Source organism: Pseudorasbora parva, chromosome 8 (assembly GCF_024679245.1).
Source record: "Pseudorasbora parva isolate DD20220531a chromosome 8, ASM2467924v1, whole genome shotgun sequence".
NCBI classification, from domain to species: domain Eukaryota; kingdom Metazoa; phylum Chordata; class Actinopteri; order Cypriniformes; family Gobionidae; genus Pseudorasbora; species Pseudorasbora parva.
The window spans coordinates 3,669,419-3,686,833 of NC_090179.1; the positions used below are offsets into that span (position 1 = coordinate 3,669,419).

Below are 17,415 nucleotides of genomic sequence, written 5' to 3' on the forward strand. Positions count from 1 at the left end.
ACCTAGCAAGAAATGCTTTCCATTTCTGCTAGCTTAAACAGAGTTTAGATTTATTGTAAATGGAGGTTCACAACACATTTGAGACACAAATATTGAGAGATTTTAACCAAAATGAAATGATTTGAGACATTCCCTTATTACTCAATAGAAGCATGCACACTTTTCAGCTTTTGGAAATAATCCTCTAACTTCAAAGGAACCTAATCATGACTTAATCAGCTCTTTTCCTGACATGCTACCTCTTTTAGACTTTGAATACAAAAGTATCAAACCAAAGTAAGTGCCTGGCGCTGTGGCTTAGTTGGTTAAAGCGCCTGTCTAGTAAACAGGAGATCCTGGGTTCGAATCCCAGCAGTGCCTAAAATGTGTGGCTTCTACTAGTATTCATCCAAACTTTTCAGATGTAAAAGTCTCTACAGGACACACCTTCTGGACTTCTAGGTTGTGAATAAAGGCTCAAAGGGAAAACTTTCATGAGGTAATCAGCTGTTTTCAAGCTGTGCTACCTCTTTAAGGCTTTATATACCAACAAAATGCTTTGCATTACAGCTGGCGCTGTGGCTTAGTTGGTCAAAGCGCCTGTCTTGTAAACAGGAGATCCTGGGTTCAAATCCCAGCAGTGCCTATGCCACAGGATTTGTGGGAGCACTTTTAAACTTTTCACATTTGAAAGTCTTTACATGCTGAACAGTGTGTATCAGCAAGGAAGAACTGGAAAGCTAAGAAGTGCTGGACAAGGCATAGTGCCTTGGAAAGTGTGTTGTTGTGGCTCTGTGGCGCAATGGATAGCGCATTGGACTTTTAGGTTGTGAATGGAGGTATTCAAAGGCTGTGGGTTCGAGTCCCACCAGAGTCATCCATAAAATCTTTTGCTCAGATATCTTTGTGTTGGACAAGCATATGATTAAACCTTTTCGGACATGAAGTATTTCAGAAGCCTACCTTTCCTCTTTGTCTTATTTCCCCTGTTGGACACACCCAGCTCAGATTACAGAATACTCTACTAATTAGCTCACGTCAAGTCCCCATTTTTAAAAAAGGAATATAACAAGAATGGTTTGAAAAACACTGGTTTAGGCCAAAAACTGCTACTGCCAATTGATGGCCACCTACCTAGCAAGAAATGCTTTCCATTTCTGCTAGCTTAAACAGAGTTTAGATTTATTGTAAATGGAGCTTCACAACACATTTAAGACACGAGTATTGAGAGATTTTAACCAAAATGAAATGATTTGAGACATTCCCTTATTCCTCAATAGAAGCCTGCACACTTTTCAGCTTTTGAAAATAATCCTCTAACTTCAAAGGAACCTAATCATGACTTAATCAGCTCTTTTCCTGACATGCTACCTCTTTTAGACTTTGAATACAAAAGTATCAAACCAAAGTAAGTACCTGGCGCTGTGGCTTAGTTGGTTAAAGCGCCTGTCTAGTAAACAGGAGATCCTGGGTTCGAATCCCAGCAGTGCCTAAAATCTGTGCCTTCTACTAGTATTCATCCAAACTTTTCAGATGTAAAAGTCTCTACAGGACACACCTTCTGGACTTCTAGGTTGTGAATAAAGGCTCAAAGGGAAAACTTTCATGAGGTAATCAGCTGTTTTCAAGATGTGCTACCTCTTTAAGGCTTTATATACCAACAAAATGCTTTGCATTACAGCTGGCGCTGTGGCTTAGTTGGTCAAAGCGCCTGTCTTGTAAACAGGAGATCCTGGGTTCAAATCCCAGCAGTGCCTATGCCACAGGATTTGTGGGAGCACTTTTAAACTTTTCACATTTGAAAGTCTTTACATGCTGAACAGTGTGTATCAGCAAGGAAGAACTGGAAAGCTAAGAAGTGCTGGACAAGGCATAGTGCCTTGGAAAGTGTGTTGTTGTGGCTCTGTGGCGCAATGGATAGCGCATTGGACTTCTAGGTTGTGAATGGAGGTATTCAAAGGCTGTGGGTTCGAGTCCCACCAGAGTCATCCATAAAAACTTTTGCTCAGATATCTTTGTGTTGGACAAGCATATGATTAAACCTTTTCGGACATGAAGTATTTCAGAAGCCTAACTTTCCTCTTCGTCTTATTTCCCCTGTTGGACACACCCAGCTCAGATTACAGAATACTCTACTAATTAGCTCACGTCAAGTCCCCATTTTTAAAAAAGGAATATAACAAGAATGGTTTGAAAAACACTGGTTTAGGCCAAAAACTGCTACTGCCAATTGATGGCCACCTACCTAGCAAGAAATGCTTTCCATTTCTGCTAGCTTAAACAGAGTTTAGATTTATTGTAAATGGAGGTTCACAACACATTTAAGACACGAGTATTGAGAGATTTTAACCAAAATGAAATGATTTGAGACATTCCCTTATTCCTCAATAGAAGCCTGCACACTTTTCAGCTTTTGGAAATAATCCTCTAACTTCAAAGGAACCTAATCATGACTTAATCAGCTCTTTTCCTGACATGCTACCTCTTTTAGACTTTGAATACAAAAGTATCAAACCAAAGTAAGTACCTGGCGCTGTGGCTTAGTTGGTTAAAGCGCCTGTCTAGTAAACAGGAGATCCTGGGTTCGAATCCCAGCAGTGCCTAAAATGTGTGCCTTCTACTAGTATTCATCCAAACTTTTCAGATGTAAAAGTCTCTACAGGACACACCTTCTGGACTTCTAGGTTGTGAATAAAGGCTCAAAGGGAAAACTTTCATGAGGTAATCAGCTGTTTTCAAGATGTGCTACCTCTTTAAGGCTTTATATACCAACAAAATGCTTTGTGTGACAGCTGGCGCTGTGGCTTAGTTGGTCAAAGCGCCTGTCTTGTAAACAGGAGATCCTGGGTTCAAATCCCAGCAGTGCCTATGCCACAGGATATGTGGGAGCACTTTTAAACTTTTCACATTTGCAAGTCTTTACATGCTGAACAGTGTGTATCAGCAAGGAAGAACTGGAAAGCTAAGAAGTGCTGGACAAGGCATAGTGCCTTTGGAAAGTGTGTTGTTGTGGCTCTGTGGCGCAATGGATAGCGCATTGGACTTCTAGGTTGTGAATGGAGGTATTCAAAGGCTGTGGGTTCGAGTCCCACCAGAGTCATCCATAAAAACTTTTGCTCAGATATCTTTGTGTTGGACAAGCATATGCTTAAACCTTTTCGGACATGAAGTATTTCAGAAGCCTACCTTTCCTCTTCGTCTTATTTCCCCTGTTGGACACACCCAGCTCAGATTACAGAATACTCTACTAATTAGCTCACGTCAAGTCCCCATTTTTAAAAAAGGAATATAACAAGAATGGTTTGAAAAACACTGGTTTAGGCCAAAAACTGCTACTGCCAATTGATGGCCACCTACCTAGCAAGAAATGCTTTCCATTTCTGCTAGCTTAAACAGAGTTTAGATTTATTGTAAATGGAGGTTCACAACACATTTAAGACACGAGTATTGAGAGATTTTAACCAAAATGAAATGATTTGAGACATTCCCTTATTCCTCAATAGAAGCCTGCACACTTTTCAGCTTTTGGAAATAATCCTCTAACTTCAAAGGAACCTAATCATGACTTAATCAGCTCTTTTCCTGACATGCTACCTCTTTTAGACTTTGAATACAAAAGTATCAAACCAAAGTAAGTACCTGGCGCTGTGGCTTAGTTGGTTAAAGCGCCTGTCTAATAAACAGGAGATCCTGGGTTCGAATACCAGCAGTGCCTAAAATGTGTGGCTTCTACTAGTATTCATCCAAACTTTTCAGATGTAAAAGTCTCTACAGGACACACCTTCTGGACTTCTAGATTGTGAATAAACGCTCAAAGGGAAAACTTTCATGAGGTAATCAGCTGTTTTCAAGATGTGCTACCTCTTTAAGGCTTTATATACCAACAAAATGCTTTGCATTACAGCTGGCGCTGTGGCTTAGTTGGTCAAAGCGCCTGTCTTGTAAACAGGAGATCCTGGGTTCAAATCCCAGCAGTGCCTATGCCACAGGATTTGTGGGAGCACTTTTAAACTTTTCACATTTGAAAGTCTTTACATGCTGAACAGTGTGTATCAGCAAGGAAGAACTGGAAAGCTAAGAAGTGCTGGACAAGGCATAGTGCCTTGGAAAGTGTGTTGTTGTGGCTCTGTGGCGCAATGGATAGCGCATTGGACTTCTAGGTGTAGTGATTTTTACTTTTGTCCACCCAAGGACACTAAGTAAGAGAGTGATTGGTACTCACGTCACCGCTGACGTTGTGAATTTGGATCACACGTCACTTAAGGTGTGGTTATGAGTACATCAGATGACCACCTTCCCCCCTGTTAGTTTGGGACACTAGTCAAGGCCTTTTACCTTGGCTGTATGAGAACACTCTGCACAGGAGGCTGCCCAGTCATTTATAATGAATGTAAAGGGGGAAGAGTTGGTCAGCTGATTTATCTGAAAGATTGGTGAGATTTCTAACTTGTAGAGCCTTTTCTGCCTTATCAGCACAAGGAAGACACAATTGTAATAAAATAGATTTTATTAACAAAAGATAAACAGAACATTTAACACAACTACTAAATGAATACAATGAATGATAAAGGAATAAAGTGCGTAAAATGCGTAAAATACATGTGAGTAAGTTAAGTGTGGCTATAGAAGAGATACGTTATCTTACGGAAAGATAAACTGTTGTTTCTCTGAAACTAAGGTGAAGAACCTTATTATGTATCAAACAAATAAACGAAAGATTATTTGTTATTAACTAGCATCAGTTATATTACCTCTAATGTAAATTAGAAAATCATATACTGATAATATACAACAATGCCAAGGTCTCTAGAAAGAGGTTTGGTTAAGTGATATTTACGTTCCATGTGGTTGAGTAAGCAGTCCGATGGTGATGACTTCTTCCAATGGTTTTGCTGGGAGACAGTGCAGTAAAGAAAGGAGCTGGAATCCGTTTCAACAGCCTTGAACACGAAGATCTGTGGGATGCTGATCTCCTGGGGCACCAAAGGGTCCTAAAATCTGGAACACGCAGATGAGGCCCTGAAGTAGGTGCAGAAGGTCCTTAATCTGGAACACGCAGACGAAGGAACCTTAAAGTGAAGGTTTGCTCTCCTGAGCTTAACCTTGTTGCAAATGTCTCTGTGTGTCTTCTGCCTCTTTGGACCAGACACTCAGAAGTTGGTCAATCTGCTCTGGTCTCTTTAGCATGGAGACTCAGGAGGCGCTGTAGTCGTCTCGCTGGACTAAAACTCTGAACGTAGTGTTGGTTAATGTCTCTTTCCTCACAGGCTGGAGGCTCAGAACGTTGTCGTATCTGTCACTGCCTCACAAGCTGTAGATTCAGATCCTCGGATCTTGTGTTGTCTCTCTGGTTAAACCAGAGGCTCAGAACTTGGTTGCTCTGTCACAGTCTAATCCTCGGCGGACAGACTCAGAACTTGGTGAACTGTTTGTCTCTCGGATGTGGAGACTCAGAACCTGGTTGCTCTGTCACAGTCTAATCCTCACGGGACAGACTCAGAACTTGGTGAACTGTTTGTCTCTCGCATGGAGGAGACTCAGAACCTGATTGCTCTGTCACAGTCTAATCCTCAGGGGACAGACTCAGAACAAGGTGTGTCTATTGAAAGGGTACCTTTATCCTTTTCTGAATAGGAGGAGATTGCAATTTGGCGCTTCTCCATTCCAGTGTTGCTATTGGCTGCTGGCATCAGAGAGGGCACACAGTGTGGCCCACCCTTCTTTCCCCTGTGGAACTCATTTGCATACTGTACACAGTTAGAAGTCTTTAAAGTGTCTTTAAAGTTCATCAATGCATTTCTCACTTTCCAAACCACAATCAGAATACCCTTGGCAATATACTAAACAAATAGACACCAAACATGATGGAAAAAGATTGAACTGTCATGTGTTCATTCATTTGTTCATTAACAGCTGCATTTGTGGAAGATGTTGCATTACAAATAGCTGTCACTGAGAATACTTATTTCTCTGAATAAGTATGAGATGGATGTGTGTAGTTTACATCAGTCTTAAGGTTTCCAAACATAGTTGTGAATGGATTTGGATGGATCAGTTTGGTCTTTCTTTGTTTCACCCACTACTGCTGAAGTCCCGAGGAATGTTTATGGCCGTCACAAATCAGGTCATTAGGGATCCATCTCTAGATGGGTGAAGGGCAGAAACTGCATGTGGACCAATGAGAAGTCCTGTCCTTCCTGGGCTTGTACTAGAGGTCTTCTTCTTGCCCTCAAAGAGGTGTCTGGCTGTTGTCCAAGCATCTTTATCTGATGGCGTTGGACATCTTGTTTGTGCTAGTCCAACAAGATCCAATCAAAATGGAGCAAACCTTTGTCCACTGTTATGGGCAAAGAGGGGCCCGGCCATAAACTGGGCCCTAGAATGTGCTGTTCACTACATAGGTTGTGAATGGAGGTATTCAAAGGCTGTGGGTTCGAGTCCCACCAGAGTCATCCATAAAAACTTTTGCTCAGATATCTTTGTGTTGGACAAGCATATGCTTAAACCTTTTCGGACATGAAGTATTTCAGAAGCCTACCTTTCCTCTTCGTCTTATTTCCCCTGTTGGACACACCCAGCTCAGATTACAGAATACTCTACTAATTAGCTCACGTCAAGTCCCCATTTTTAAAAAAGGAATATAACAAGAATGGTTTGAAAAACACTGGTTTAGGCCAAAAACTGCTACTGCCAATTGATGGCCACCTACCTAGCAAGAAATGCTTTCCATTTCTGCTAGCTTAAACAGAGTTTAGATTTATTGTAAATGGAGGTTCACAATACATTTAAGACACGAGTATTGAGAGATTTTAACCAAAATGAAATGATTTGAGACATTCCCTTATTCCTCAATAGAAGCCTGCACACTTTTCAGCTTTTGGAAATAATCCTCTAACTTCAAAGGAACCTAATCATGACTTAATCAGCTCTTTTCCTGACATGCTACCTCTTTTAGACTTTGAATACAAAAGTATCAAACCAAAGTAAGTACCTGGCGCTGTGGCTTAGTTGGTTAAAGCGCCTGTCTAGTAAACAGGAGATCCTGGGTTCGAATCCCAGCAGTGCCTAAAATGTGTGCCTTCTACTAGTATTCATCCAAACTTTTCAGATGTAAAAGTCTCTACAGGACACACCTTCTGGACTTCTAGGTTGTGAATAAAGGCTCAAAGGGAAAACTTTCATGAGGTAATCAGCTGTTTTCAAGATGTGCTACCTCTTTAAGGCTTTATATACCAACAAAATGCTTTGTGTGACAGCTGGCGCTGTGGCTTAGTTGGTCAAAGCGCCTGTCTTGTAAACAGGAGATCCTGGGTTCAAATCCCAGCAGTGCCTATGCCACAGGATATGTGGGAGCACTTTTAAACTTTTCACATTTGCAAGTCTTTACATGCTGAACAGTGTGTATCAGCAAGGAAGAACTGGAAAGCTAAGAAGTGCTGGACAAGGCATAGTGCCTTTGGAAAGTGTGTTGTTGTGGCTCTGTGGCGCAATGGATAGCGCATTGGACTTCTAGGTTGTGAATGGAGGTATTCAAAGGCTGTGGGTTCGAGTCCCACCAGAGTCATCCATAAAAACTTTTGCTCAGATATCTTTGTGTTGGACAAGCATATGCTTAAACCTTTTCGGACATGAAGTATTTCAGAAGCCTACCTTTCCTCTTCGTCTTATTTCCCCTGTTGGACACACCCAGCTCAGATTACAGAATACTCTACTAATTAGCTCACGTCAAGTCCCCATTTTTAAAAAAGGAATATAACAAGAATGGTTTGAAAAACACTGGTTTAGGCCAAAAACTGCTACTGCCAATTGATGGCCACCTACCTAGCAAGAAATGCTTTCCATTTCTGCTAGCTTAAACAGAGTTTAGATTTATTGTAAATGGAGGTTCACAACACATTTAAGACACGAGTATTGAGAGATTTTAACCAAAATGAAATGATTTGAGACATTCCCTTATTCCTCAATAGAAGCCTGCACACTTTTCAGCTTTTGGAAATAATCCTCTAACTTCAAAGGAACCTAATCATGACTTAATCAGCTCTTTTCCTGACATGCTACCTCTTTTAGACTTTGAATACAAAAGTATCAAACCAAAGTAAGTACCTGGCGCTGTGGCTTAGTTGGTTAAAGCGCCTGTCTAATAAACAGGAGATCCTGGGTTCGAATACCAGCAGTGCCTAAAATGTGTGGCTTCTACTAGTATTCATCCAAACTTTTCAGATGTAAAAGTCTCTACAGGACACACCTTCTGGACTTCTAGATTGTGAATAAACGCTCAAAGGGAAAACTTTCATGAGGTAATCAGCTGTTTTCAAGATGTGCTACCTCTTTAAGGCTTTATATACCAACAAAATGCTTTGCATTACAGCTGGCGCTGTGGCTTAGTTGGTCAAAGCGCCTGTCTTGTAAACAGGAGATCCTGGGTTCAAATCCCAGCAGTGCCTATGCCACAGGATTTGTGGGAGCACTTTTAAACTTTTCACATTTGAAAGTCTTTACATGCTGAACAGTGTGTATCAGCAAGGAAGAACTGGAAAGCTAAGAAGTGCTGGACAAGGCATAGTGCCTTGGAAAGTGTGTTGTTGTGGCTCTGTGGCGCAATGGATAGCGCATTGGACTTCTAGGTGTAGTGATTTTTACTTTTGTCCACCCAAGGACACTAAGTAAGAGAGTGATTGGTACTCACGTCACCGCTGACGTTGTGAATTTGGATCACACGTCACTTAAGGTGTGGTTATGAGTACATCAGATGACCACCTTCCCCCCTGTTAGTTTGGGACACTAGTCAAGGCCTTTTACCTTGGCTGTATGAGAACACTCTGCACAGGAGGCTGCCCAGTCATTTATAATGAATGTAAAGGGGGAAGAGTTGGTCAGCTGATTTATCTGAAAGATTGGTGAGATTTCTAACTTGTAGAGCCTTTTCTGCCTTATCAGCACAAGGAAGACACAATTGTAATAAAATAGATTTTATTAACAAAAGATAAACAGAACATTTAACACAACTACTAAATGAATACAATGAATGATAAAGGAATAAAGTGCGTAAAATGCGTAAAATACATGTGAGTAAGTTAAGTGTGGCTATAGAAGAGATACGTTATCTTACGGAAAGATAAACTGTTGTTTCTCTGAAACTAAGGTGAAGAACCTTATTATGTATCAAACAAATAAACGAAAGATTATTTGTTATTAACTAGCATCAGTTATATTACCTCTAATGTAAATTAGAAAATCATATACTGATAATATACAACAATGCCAAGGTCTCTAGAAAGAGGTTTGGTTAAGTGATATTTACGTTCCATGTGGTTGAGTAAGCAGTCCGATGGTGATGACTTCTTCCAATGGTTTTGCTGGGAGACAGTGCAGTAAAGAAAGGAGCTGGAATCCGTTTCAACAGCCTTGAACACGAAGATCTGTGGGATGCTGATCTCCTGGGGCACCAAAGGGTCCTAAAATCTGGAACACGCAGATGAGGCCCTGAAGTAGGTGCAGAAGGTCCTTAATCTGGAACACGCAGACGAAGGAACCTTAAAGTGAAGGTTTGCTCTCCTGAGCTTAACCTTGTTGCAAATGTCTCTGTGTGTCTTCTGCCTCTTTGGACCAGACACTCAGAAGTTGGTCAATCTGCTCTGGTCTCTTTAGCATGGAGACTCAGGACGCGCTGTAGTCGTCTCGCTGGACTAAAACTCTGAACGTAGTGTTGGTTAATGTCTCTTTCCTCACAGGCTGGAGGCTCAGAACGTTGTCGTATCTGTCACTGCCTCACAAGCTGTAGATTCAGATCCTCGGATCTTGTGTTGTCTCTCTGGTTAAACCAGAGGCTCAGAACTTGGTTGCTCTGTCACAGTCTAATCCTCGGCGGACAGACTCAGAACTTGGTGAACTGTTTGTCTCTCGGATGTGGAGACTCAGAACCTGGTTGCTCTGTCACAGTCTAATCCTCACGGGACAGACTCAGAACTTGGTGAACTGTTTGTCTCTCGCATGGAGGAGACTCAGAACCTGATTGCTCTGTCACAGTCTAATCCTCAGGGGACAGACTCAGAACAAGGTGTGTCTATTGAAAGGGTACCTTTATCCTTTTCTGAATAGGAGGAGATTGCAATTTGGCGCTTCTCCATTCCAGTGTTGCTATTGGCTGCTGGCATCAGAGAGGGCACACAGTGTGGCCCACCCTTCTTTCCCCTGTGGAACTCATTTGCATACTGTACACAGTTAGAAGTCTTTAAAGTGTCTTTAAAGTTCATCAATGCATTTCTCACTTTCCAAACCACAATCAGAATACCCTTGGCAATATACTAAACAAATAGACACCAAACATGATGGAAAAAGATTGAACTGTCATGTGTTCATTCATTTGTTCATTAACAGCTGCATTTGTGGAAGATGTTGCATTACAAATAGCTGTCACTGAGAATACTTATTTCTCTGAATAAGTATGAGATGGATGTGTGTAGTTTACATCAGTCTTAAGGTTTCCAAACATAGTTGTGAATGGATTTGGATGGATCAGTTTGGTCTTTCTTTGTTTCACCCACTACTGCTGAAGTCCCGAGGAATGTTTATGGCCGTCACAAATCAGGTCATTAGGGATCCATCTCTAGATGGGTGAAGGGCAGAAACTGCATGTGGACCAATGAGAAGTCCTGTCCTTCCTGGGCTTGTACTAGAGGTCTTCTTCTTGCCCTCAAAGAGGTGTCTGGCTGTTGTCCAAGCATCTTTATCTGATGGCGTTGGACATCTTGTTTGTGCTAGTCCAACAAGATCCAATCAAAATGGAGCAAACCTTTGTCCACTGTTATGGGCAAAGAGGGGCCCGGCCATAAACTGGGCCCTAGAATGTGCTGTTCACTACATAGGTTGTGAATGGAGGTATTCAAAGGCTGTGGGTTCGAGTCCCACCAGAGTCATCCATAAAAACTTTTGCTCAGATATCTTTGTGTTGGACAAGCATATGCTTAAACCTTTTCGGACATGAAGTATTTCAGAAGCCTACCTTTCCTCTTCATCTTATTTCCCCTGTTGGACACACCCAGCTCAGATTACAGAATACTCTACTAATTAGCTCACGTCAAGTCCCCATTTTTAAAAAAGGAATATAACAAGAATGGTTTGAAAAACACTGGTTTAGGCCAAAAACTGCTACTGCCAATTGATGGCCACCTACCTAGCAAGAAATGCTTTCCATTTCTGCTAGCTTAAACAGAGTTTAGATTTATTGTAAATGGAGGTTCACAACACATTTGAGACACGAATATTGAGAGATTTTAACCAAAATGAAATGATTTGAGACATTCCCTTATTACTCAATAGAAGCATGCACACTTTTCAGGTTTTGGAAATAATCCTCTAACTTCAAAGGAACCTAATCATGACTTAATCAGCTCTTTTCCTGACATGCTACCTCTTTTAGACTTTGAATACAAAAGTATCAAACCAAAGTAAGTACCTGGCGCTGTGGCTTAGTTGGTTAAAGCGCCTGTCTAGTAAACAGGAGATCCTGGGTTCGAATCCCAGCAGTGCCTAAAATGTGTGGCTTCTACTAGTATTCATCCAAACTTTTCAGATGTAAAAGTCTCTACAGGACACACCTTCTGGACTTCTAGGTTGTGAATAAAGGCTCAAAGGGAAAACTTTCATGAGGTAATCAGCTGTTTTCAAGATGTGCTACCTCTTTAAGGCTTTATATACCAACAAAATGCTTTGCATTACAGCTGGCGCTGTGGCTTAGTTGGTCAAAGTGCCTGTCTTGTAAACAGGAGATCCTGGGTTCAAATCCCAGCAGTGCCTATGCCACAGGATATGTGGGAGCACTTTTAAACTTTTCACATTTGAAAGTCTTTACACGCTGAACAGTGTGTATCAGCAAGGAAGAACTGGAAAGCTAAGAAGTGCTGGACAAGGCATAGTGCCTTGGAAAGTGTGTTGTTGTGGCTCTGTGGCGCAATGGATAGCGCATTGGACTTCTAGGTTGTGAATGGAGGTATTCAAAGGCTGTGGGTTCGAGTCCCACCAGAGTCATCCATAAAAACTTTTGCTCAGATATCTTTGTGTTGGACAAGCATATGCTTAAACCTTTTCGGACATGAAGTATTTCAGAAGCCTACCTTTCCTCTTCGTCTTATATCCCCTGTTGGACACACCCAGCTCAGATTACAGAATACTCTACTAATTAGCTCACGTCAAGTCCCCATTTTTAAAAAATGAATATAACAAGAATGGTTTGAAAAACACTGGTTTAGGCCAAAAACTGCTACTGCCAATTGATGGCCACCTACCTAGCAAGAAATGCTTTCCATTTCTGCTAGCTTAAACAGAGTTTAGATTTATTGTAAATGGAGGTTCACAACACATTTGAGACACGAATATTGAGAGATTTTAACCAAAATGAAATGATTTGAGACATTCCCTTATTACTCAATAGAAGCATGCACACTTTTCAGGTTTTGGAAATAATCCTCTAACTTCAAAGGAACCTAATCATGACTTAATCAGCTCTTTTCCTGACATGCTACCTCTTTTAGACTTTGAATACAAAAGTATCAAACCAAATTAAGTACCTGGCGCTGTGGCTTAGTTGGTTAAAGCGCCTGTCTAGTAAACAGGAGATCCTGGGTTCGAATCCCAGCAGTGCCTAAAATGTGTGGCTTCTACTAGTATTCATCCAAACTTTTCAGATGTAAAAGTCTCTACAGGACACACCTTCTGGACTTCTAGGTTGTGAATAAAGGCTCAAAGGGAAAACTTTCATGAGGTAATCAGCTGTTTTCAAGATGTGCTACCTCTTTAAGGCTTTATATACCAACAAAATGCTTTGCATTACAGCTGGCGCTGTGGCTTAGTTGGTCAAAGCGCCTGTCTTGTAAACAGGAGATCCTGGGTTCAAATCCCAGCAGTGCCTATGCCACAGGATATGTGGGAGCACTTTTAAACTTTTCACATTTGAAAGTCTTTACACGCTGAACAGTGTGTATCAGCAAGGAAGAACTGGAAAGCTAAGAAGTGCTGGACAAGGCATAGTGCCTTGGAAAGTGTGTTGTTGTGGCTCTGTGGCGCAATGGATAGCGCATTGGACTTCTAGGTTGTGAATGGAGGTATTCAAAGGCTGTGGGTTCGAGTCCCACCAGAGTCATCCATAAAAACTTTTGCTCAGATATCTTTGTGTTGGACAAGCATATGCTTAAACCTTTTCGGACATGAAGTATTTCAGAAGCCTACCTTTCCTCTTCGTCTTATTTCCCCTGTTGGACACACCCAGCTCAGATTACAGAATACTCTACTAATTAGCTCACGTCAAGTCCCCATTTTTAAAAAAGGAATATAACAAGAATGGTTTGAAAAACACTGGTTTAGGCCAAAAACTGCTACTGCCAATTGATGGCCACCTACCTAGCAAGAAATGCTTTCCATTTCTGCTAGCTTAAACAGAGTTTAGATTTATTGTAAATGGAGGTTCACAACACATTTAAGACACGAGTATTGAGAGATTTTAACCAAAATGAAATGATTTGAGACATTCCCTTATTCCTCAATAGAAGCCTGCACACTTTTCAGCTTTTGGAAATAATCCTCTAACTTCAAAGGAACCTAATCATGACTTAATCAGCTCTTTTCCTGACATGCTACCTCTTTTAGACTTTGAATACAAAAGTATCAAACCAAAGTAAGTACCTGGCGCTGTGGCTTAGTTGGTTAAAGCGCCTGTCTAATAAACAGGAGATCCTGGGTTCGAATACCAGCAGTGCCTAAAATGTGTGGCTTCTACTAGTATTCATCCAAACTTTTCAGATGTAAAAGTCTCTACAGGACACACCTTCTGGACTTCTAGGTTGTGAATAAAGGCTCAAAGGGAAAACTTTCATGAGGTAATCAGCTGTTTTCAAGATGTGCTACCTCTTTAAGGCTTTATATACCAACAAAATGCTTTGCATTACAGCTGGCGCTGTGGCTTAGTTGGTCAAAGCGCCTGTCTTGTAAACAGGAGATCCTGGGTTCAAATCCCAGCAGTGCCTATGCCACAGGATTTGTGGGAGCACTTTTAAACTTTTCACATTTGAAAGTCTTTACATGCTGAACAGTGTGTATCAGCAAGGAAGAACTGGAAAGCTAAGAAGTGCTGGACAAGGCATAGTGCCTTGGAAAGTGTGTTGTTGTGGCTCTGTGGCGCAATGGATAGCGCATTGGACTTCTAGGTGTAGTGATTTTTACTTTTGTCCACCCAAGGACACTAAGTAAGAGAGTGATTGGTACTCACGTCACCGCTGACGTTGTGAATTTGGATCACACGTCACTTAAGGTGTGGTTATGAGTACATCAGATGACCACCTTCCCCCCTGTTAGTTTGGGACACTAGTCAAGGCCTTTTACCTTGGCTGTATGAGAACACTCCGCACAGGAGGCTGCCCAGTCATTTATAATGAATGTAAAGGGGGAAGAGTTGGTCAGCTGATTTATCTGAAAGATTGGTGAGATTTCTAACTTGTAGAGCCTTTTCTGCCTTATCAGCACAAGGAAGACACAATTGTAATAAAATAGATTTTATTAACAAAAGATAAACAGAACATTTAACACAACTACTAAATGAATACAATGAATGATAAAGGAATAAAGTGCGTAAAATGCGTAAAATACATGTGAGTAAGTTAAGTGTGGCTATAGAAGAGATACGTTATCTTACGGAAAGATAAACTGTTGTTTCTCTGAAACTAAGGTGAAGAACCTTATTATGTATCAAACAAATAAACGAAAGATTATTTGTTATTAACTAGCATCAGTTATATTACCTCTAATGTAAATTAGAAAATCATATACTGATAATATACAACAATGCCAAGGTCTCTAGAAAGAGGTTTGGTTAAGTGATATTTACGTTCCATGTGGTTGAGTAAGCAGTCCGATGGTGATGACTTCTTCCAATGGTTTTGCTGGGAGACAGTGCAGTAAAGAAAGGAGCTGGAATCCGTTTCAACAGCCTTGAACACGAAGATCTGTGGGATGCTGATCTCCTGGGGCACCAAAGGGTCCTAAAATCTGGAACACGCAGATGAGGCCCTGAAGTAGGTGCAGAAGGTCCTTAATCTGGAACACGCAGACGAAGGAACCTTAAAGTGAAGGTTTGCTCTCCTGAGCTTAACCTTGTTGCAAATGTCTCTGTGTGTCTTCTGCCTCTTTGGACCAGACACTCAGAAGTTGGTCAATCTGCTCTGGTCTCTTTAGCATGGAGACTCAGGACGCGCTGTAGTCGTCTCGCTGGACTAAAACTCTGAACGTAGTGTTGGTTAATGTCTCTTTCCTCACAGGCTGGAGGCTCAGAACGTTGTCGTATCTGTCACTGCCTCACAAGCTGTAGATTCAGATCCTCGGATCTTGTGTTGTCTCTCTGGTTAAACCAGAGGCTCAGAACTTGGTTGCTCTGTCACAGTCTAATCCTCGGCGGACAGACTCAGAACTTGGTGAACTGTTTGTCTCTCGGATGTGGAGACTCAGAACCTGGTTGCTCTGTCACAGTCTAATCCTCACGGGACAGACTCAGAACTTGGTGAACTGTTTGTCTCTCGCATGGAGGAGACTCAGAACCTGATTGCTCTGTCACAGTCTAATCCTCAGGGGACAGACTCAGAACAAGGTGTGTCTATTGAAAGGGTACCTTTATCCTTTTCTGAATAGGAGGAGATTGCAATTTGGCGCTTCTCCATTCCAGTGTTGCTATTGGCTGCTGGCATCAGAGAGGGCACACAGTGTGGCCCACCCTTCTTTCCCCTGTGGAACTCATTTGCATACTGTACACAGTTAGAAGTCTTTAAAGTGTCTTTAAAGTTCATCAATGCATTTCTCACTTTCCAAACCACAATCAGAATACCCTTGGCAATATACTAAACAAATAGACACCAAACATGATGGAAAAAGATTGAACTGTCATGTGTTCATTCATTTGTTCATTAACAGCTGCATTTGTGGAAGATGTTGCATTACAAATAGCTGTCACTGAGAATACTTATTTCTCTGAATAAGTATGAGATGGATGTGTGTAGTTTACATCAGTCTTAAGGTTTCCAAACATAGTTGTGAATGGATTTGGCTGGATCAGTTTGGTCTTTCTTTGTTTCACCCACTACTGCTGAAGTCCCGAGGAATGTTTATGGCCGTCACAAATCAGGTCATTAGGGATCCATCTCTAGATGGGTGAAGGGCAGAAACTGCATGTGGACCAATGAGAAGTCCTGTCCTTCCTGGGCTTGTACTAGAGGTCTTCTTCTTGCCCTCAAAGAGGTGTCTGGCTGTTGTCCAAGCATCTTTATCTGATGGCGTTGGACATCTTGTTTGTGCTAGTCCAACAAGATCCAATCAAAATGGAGCAAACCTTTGTCCACTGTTATGGGCAAAGAGGGGCCCGGCCATAAACTGGGCCCTAGAATGTGCTGTTCACTACATAGGTTGTGAATGGAGGTATTCAAAGGCTGTGGGTTCGAGTCCCACCAGAGTCATCCATAAAAACTTTTGCTCAGATATCTTTGTGTTGGACAAGCATATGCTTAAACCTTTTCGGACATGAAGTATTTCAGAAGCCTACCTTTCCTCTTCATCTTATTTCCCCTGTTGGACACACCCAGCTCAGATTACAGAATACTCTACTAATTAGCTCACGTCAAGTCCCCATTTTTAAAAAAAGGAATATAACAAGAATGGTTTGAAAAACACTGGTTTAGGCCAAAAACTGCTACTGCCAATTGATGGCCACCTACCTAGCAAGAAATGCTTTCCATTTCTGCTAGCTTAAACAGAGTTTAGATTTATTGTAAATGGAGGTTCACAACACATTTGAGACACGAATATTGAGAGATTTTAACCAAAATGAAATGATTTGAGACATTCCCTTATTACTCAATAGAAGCATGCACACTTTTCAGGTTTTGGAAATAATCCTCTAACTTCAAAGGAACCTAATCATGACTTAATCAGCTCTTTTCCTGACATGCTACCTCTTTTAGACTTTGAATACAAAAGTATCAAACCAAAGTAAGTACCTGGCGCTGTGGCTTAGTTGGTTAAAGCGCCTGTCTAGTAAACAGGAGATCCTGGGTTCGAATCCCAGCAGTGCCTAAAATGTGTGCCTTCTACTAGTATTCATCCAAACTTTTCAGATGTAAAAGTCTCTACAGGACACACCTTCTGGACTTCTAGGTTGTGAATAAAGGCTCAAAGGGAAAACTTTCATGAGGTAATCAGCTGTTTTCAAGATGTGCTACCTCTTTAAGGCTTTATATACCAACAAAATGCTTTGCATTACAGCTGGCGCTGTGGCTTAGTTGGTCAAAGTGCCTGTCTTGTAAACAGGAGATCCTGGGTTCAAATCCCAGCAGTGCCTATGCCACAGGATATGTGGGAGCACTTTTAAACTTTTCACATTTGAAAGTCTTTACACGCTGAACA

The 17,415-nt window shown here is 41.4% G+C and overlaps 23 non-coding genes across 23 annotated transcripts; all 23 read left to right on the forward strand.

The window, feature by feature from the left end:
* Window positions 1-286: 286 nt before the first annotated feature.
* trnat-agu (transfer RNA threonine (anticodon AGU)) lies at window positions 287-360 on the forward strand. Its single transcript has one exon. It is a non-coding gene; the product is annotated as a tRNA-Thr (tRNA).
* Window positions 361-551: 191 nt separating this feature from the next.
* trnat-ugu (transfer RNA threonine (anticodon UGU)) lies at window positions 552-625 on the forward strand. Its single transcript has one exon. It is a non-coding gene; the product is annotated as a tRNA-Thr (tRNA).
* Window positions 626-767: 142 nt separating this feature from the next.
* trnak-uuu (transfer RNA lysine (anticodon UUU)) lies at window positions 768-856 on the forward strand. Its single transcript is given in 2 exon segments — window positions 768-804; window positions 821-856. It is a non-coding gene; the product is annotated as a tRNA-Lys (tRNA).
* Window positions 857-1,397: 541 nt separating this feature from the next.
* trnat-agu (transfer RNA threonine (anticodon AGU)) lies at window positions 1,398-1,471 on the forward strand. The gene has a single exon. It is a non-coding gene; the product is annotated as a tRNA-Thr (tRNA).
* Window positions 1,472-1,662: 191 nt separating this feature from the next.
* Window positions 1,663-1,736, forward strand: trnat-ugu (transfer RNA threonine (anticodon UGU)). Its single transcript has one exon. It is a non-coding gene; the product is annotated as a tRNA-Thr (tRNA).
* Window positions 1,737-1,878: 142 nt separating this feature from the next.
* On the forward strand, window positions 1,879-1,967 carry trnar-ucu (transfer RNA arginine (anticodon UCU)). Its single transcript is given in 2 exon segments — window positions 1,879-1,915; window positions 1,932-1,967. It is a non-coding gene; the product is annotated as a tRNA-Arg (tRNA).
* Window positions 1,968-2,508: 541 nt separating this feature from the next.
* trnat-agu (transfer RNA threonine (anticodon AGU)) lies at window positions 2,509-2,582 on the forward strand. Its single transcript has one exon. It is a non-coding gene; the product is annotated as a tRNA-Thr (tRNA).
* A 191-nt stretch (window positions 2,583-2,773) lies between these two features.
* On the forward strand, window positions 2,774-2,847 carry trnat-ugu (transfer RNA threonine (anticodon UGU)). The gene has a single exon. It is a non-coding gene; the product is annotated as a tRNA-Thr (tRNA).
* A 143-nt stretch (window positions 2,848-2,990) lies between these two features.
* trnar-ucu (transfer RNA arginine (anticodon UCU)) lies at window positions 2,991-3,079 on the forward strand. Its single transcript is given in 2 exon segments — window positions 2,991-3,027; window positions 3,044-3,079. It is a non-coding gene; the product is annotated as a tRNA-Arg (tRNA).
* Window positions 3,080-3,885: 806 nt separating this feature from the next.
* trnat-ugu (transfer RNA threonine (anticodon UGU)) lies at window positions 3,886-3,959 on the forward strand. Its single transcript has one exon. It is a non-coding gene; the product is annotated as a tRNA-Thr (tRNA).
* A 3,013-nt stretch (window positions 3,960-6,972) lies between these two features.
* trnat-agu (transfer RNA threonine (anticodon AGU)) lies at window positions 6,973-7,046 on the forward strand. The gene has a single exon. It is a non-coding gene; the product is annotated as a tRNA-Thr (tRNA).
* Window positions 7,047-7,237: 191 nt separating this feature from the next.
* trnat-ugu (transfer RNA threonine (anticodon UGU)) lies at window positions 7,238-7,311 on the forward strand. Its single transcript has one exon. It is a non-coding gene; the product is annotated as a tRNA-Thr (tRNA).
* Window positions 7,312-7,454: 143 nt separating this feature from the next.
* Window positions 7,455-7,543, forward strand: trnar-ucu (transfer RNA arginine (anticodon UCU)). The gene is given in 2 exon segments: window positions 7,455-7,491; window positions 7,508-7,543. It is a non-coding gene; the product is annotated as a tRNA-Arg (tRNA).
* Window positions 7,544-8,349: 806 nt separating this feature from the next.
* trnat-ugu (transfer RNA threonine (anticodon UGU)) lies at window positions 8,350-8,423 on the forward strand. Its single transcript has one exon. It is a non-coding gene; the product is annotated as a tRNA-Thr (tRNA).
* A 3,013-nt stretch (window positions 8,424-11,436) lies between these two features.
* Window positions 11,437-11,510, forward strand: trnat-agu (transfer RNA threonine (anticodon AGU)). Its single transcript has one exon. It is a non-coding gene; the product is annotated as a tRNA-Thr (tRNA).
* A 191-nt stretch (window positions 11,511-11,701) lies between these two features.
* Window positions 11,702-11,775, forward strand: trnat-ugu (transfer RNA threonine (anticodon UGU)). The gene has a single exon. It is a non-coding gene; the product is annotated as a tRNA-Thr (tRNA).
* A 142-nt stretch (window positions 11,776-11,917) lies between these two features.
* trnar-ucu (transfer RNA arginine (anticodon UCU)) lies at window positions 11,918-12,006 on the forward strand. The gene is given in 2 exon segments: window positions 11,918-11,954; window positions 11,971-12,006. It is a non-coding gene; the product is annotated as a tRNA-Arg (tRNA).
* Window positions 12,007-12,547: 541 nt separating this feature from the next.
* trnat-agu (transfer RNA threonine (anticodon AGU)) lies at window positions 12,548-12,621 on the forward strand. The gene has a single exon. It is a non-coding gene; the product is annotated as a tRNA-Thr (tRNA).
* Window positions 12,622-12,812: 191 nt separating this feature from the next.
* Window positions 12,813-12,886, forward strand: trnat-ugu (transfer RNA threonine (anticodon UGU)). The gene has a single exon. It is a non-coding gene; the product is annotated as a tRNA-Thr (tRNA).
* Window positions 12,887-13,028: 142 nt separating this feature from the next.
* Window positions 13,029-13,117, forward strand: trnar-ucu (transfer RNA arginine (anticodon UCU)). Its single transcript is given in 2 exon segments — window positions 13,029-13,065; window positions 13,082-13,117. It is a non-coding gene; the product is annotated as a tRNA-Arg (tRNA).
* Window positions 13,118-13,923: 806 nt separating this feature from the next.
* Window positions 13,924-13,997, forward strand: trnat-ugu (transfer RNA threonine (anticodon UGU)). The gene has a single exon. It is a non-coding gene; the product is annotated as a tRNA-Thr (tRNA).
* A 3,014-nt stretch (window positions 13,998-17,011) lies between these two features.
* Window positions 17,012-17,085, forward strand: trnat-agu (transfer RNA threonine (anticodon AGU)). The gene has a single exon. It is a non-coding gene; the product is annotated as a tRNA-Thr (tRNA).
* Window positions 17,086-17,276: 191 nt separating this feature from the next.
* Window positions 17,277-17,350, forward strand: trnat-ugu (transfer RNA threonine (anticodon UGU)). Its single transcript has one exon. It is a non-coding gene; the product is annotated as a tRNA-Thr (tRNA).
* Window positions 17,351-17,415: the final 65 nt, after the last annotated feature.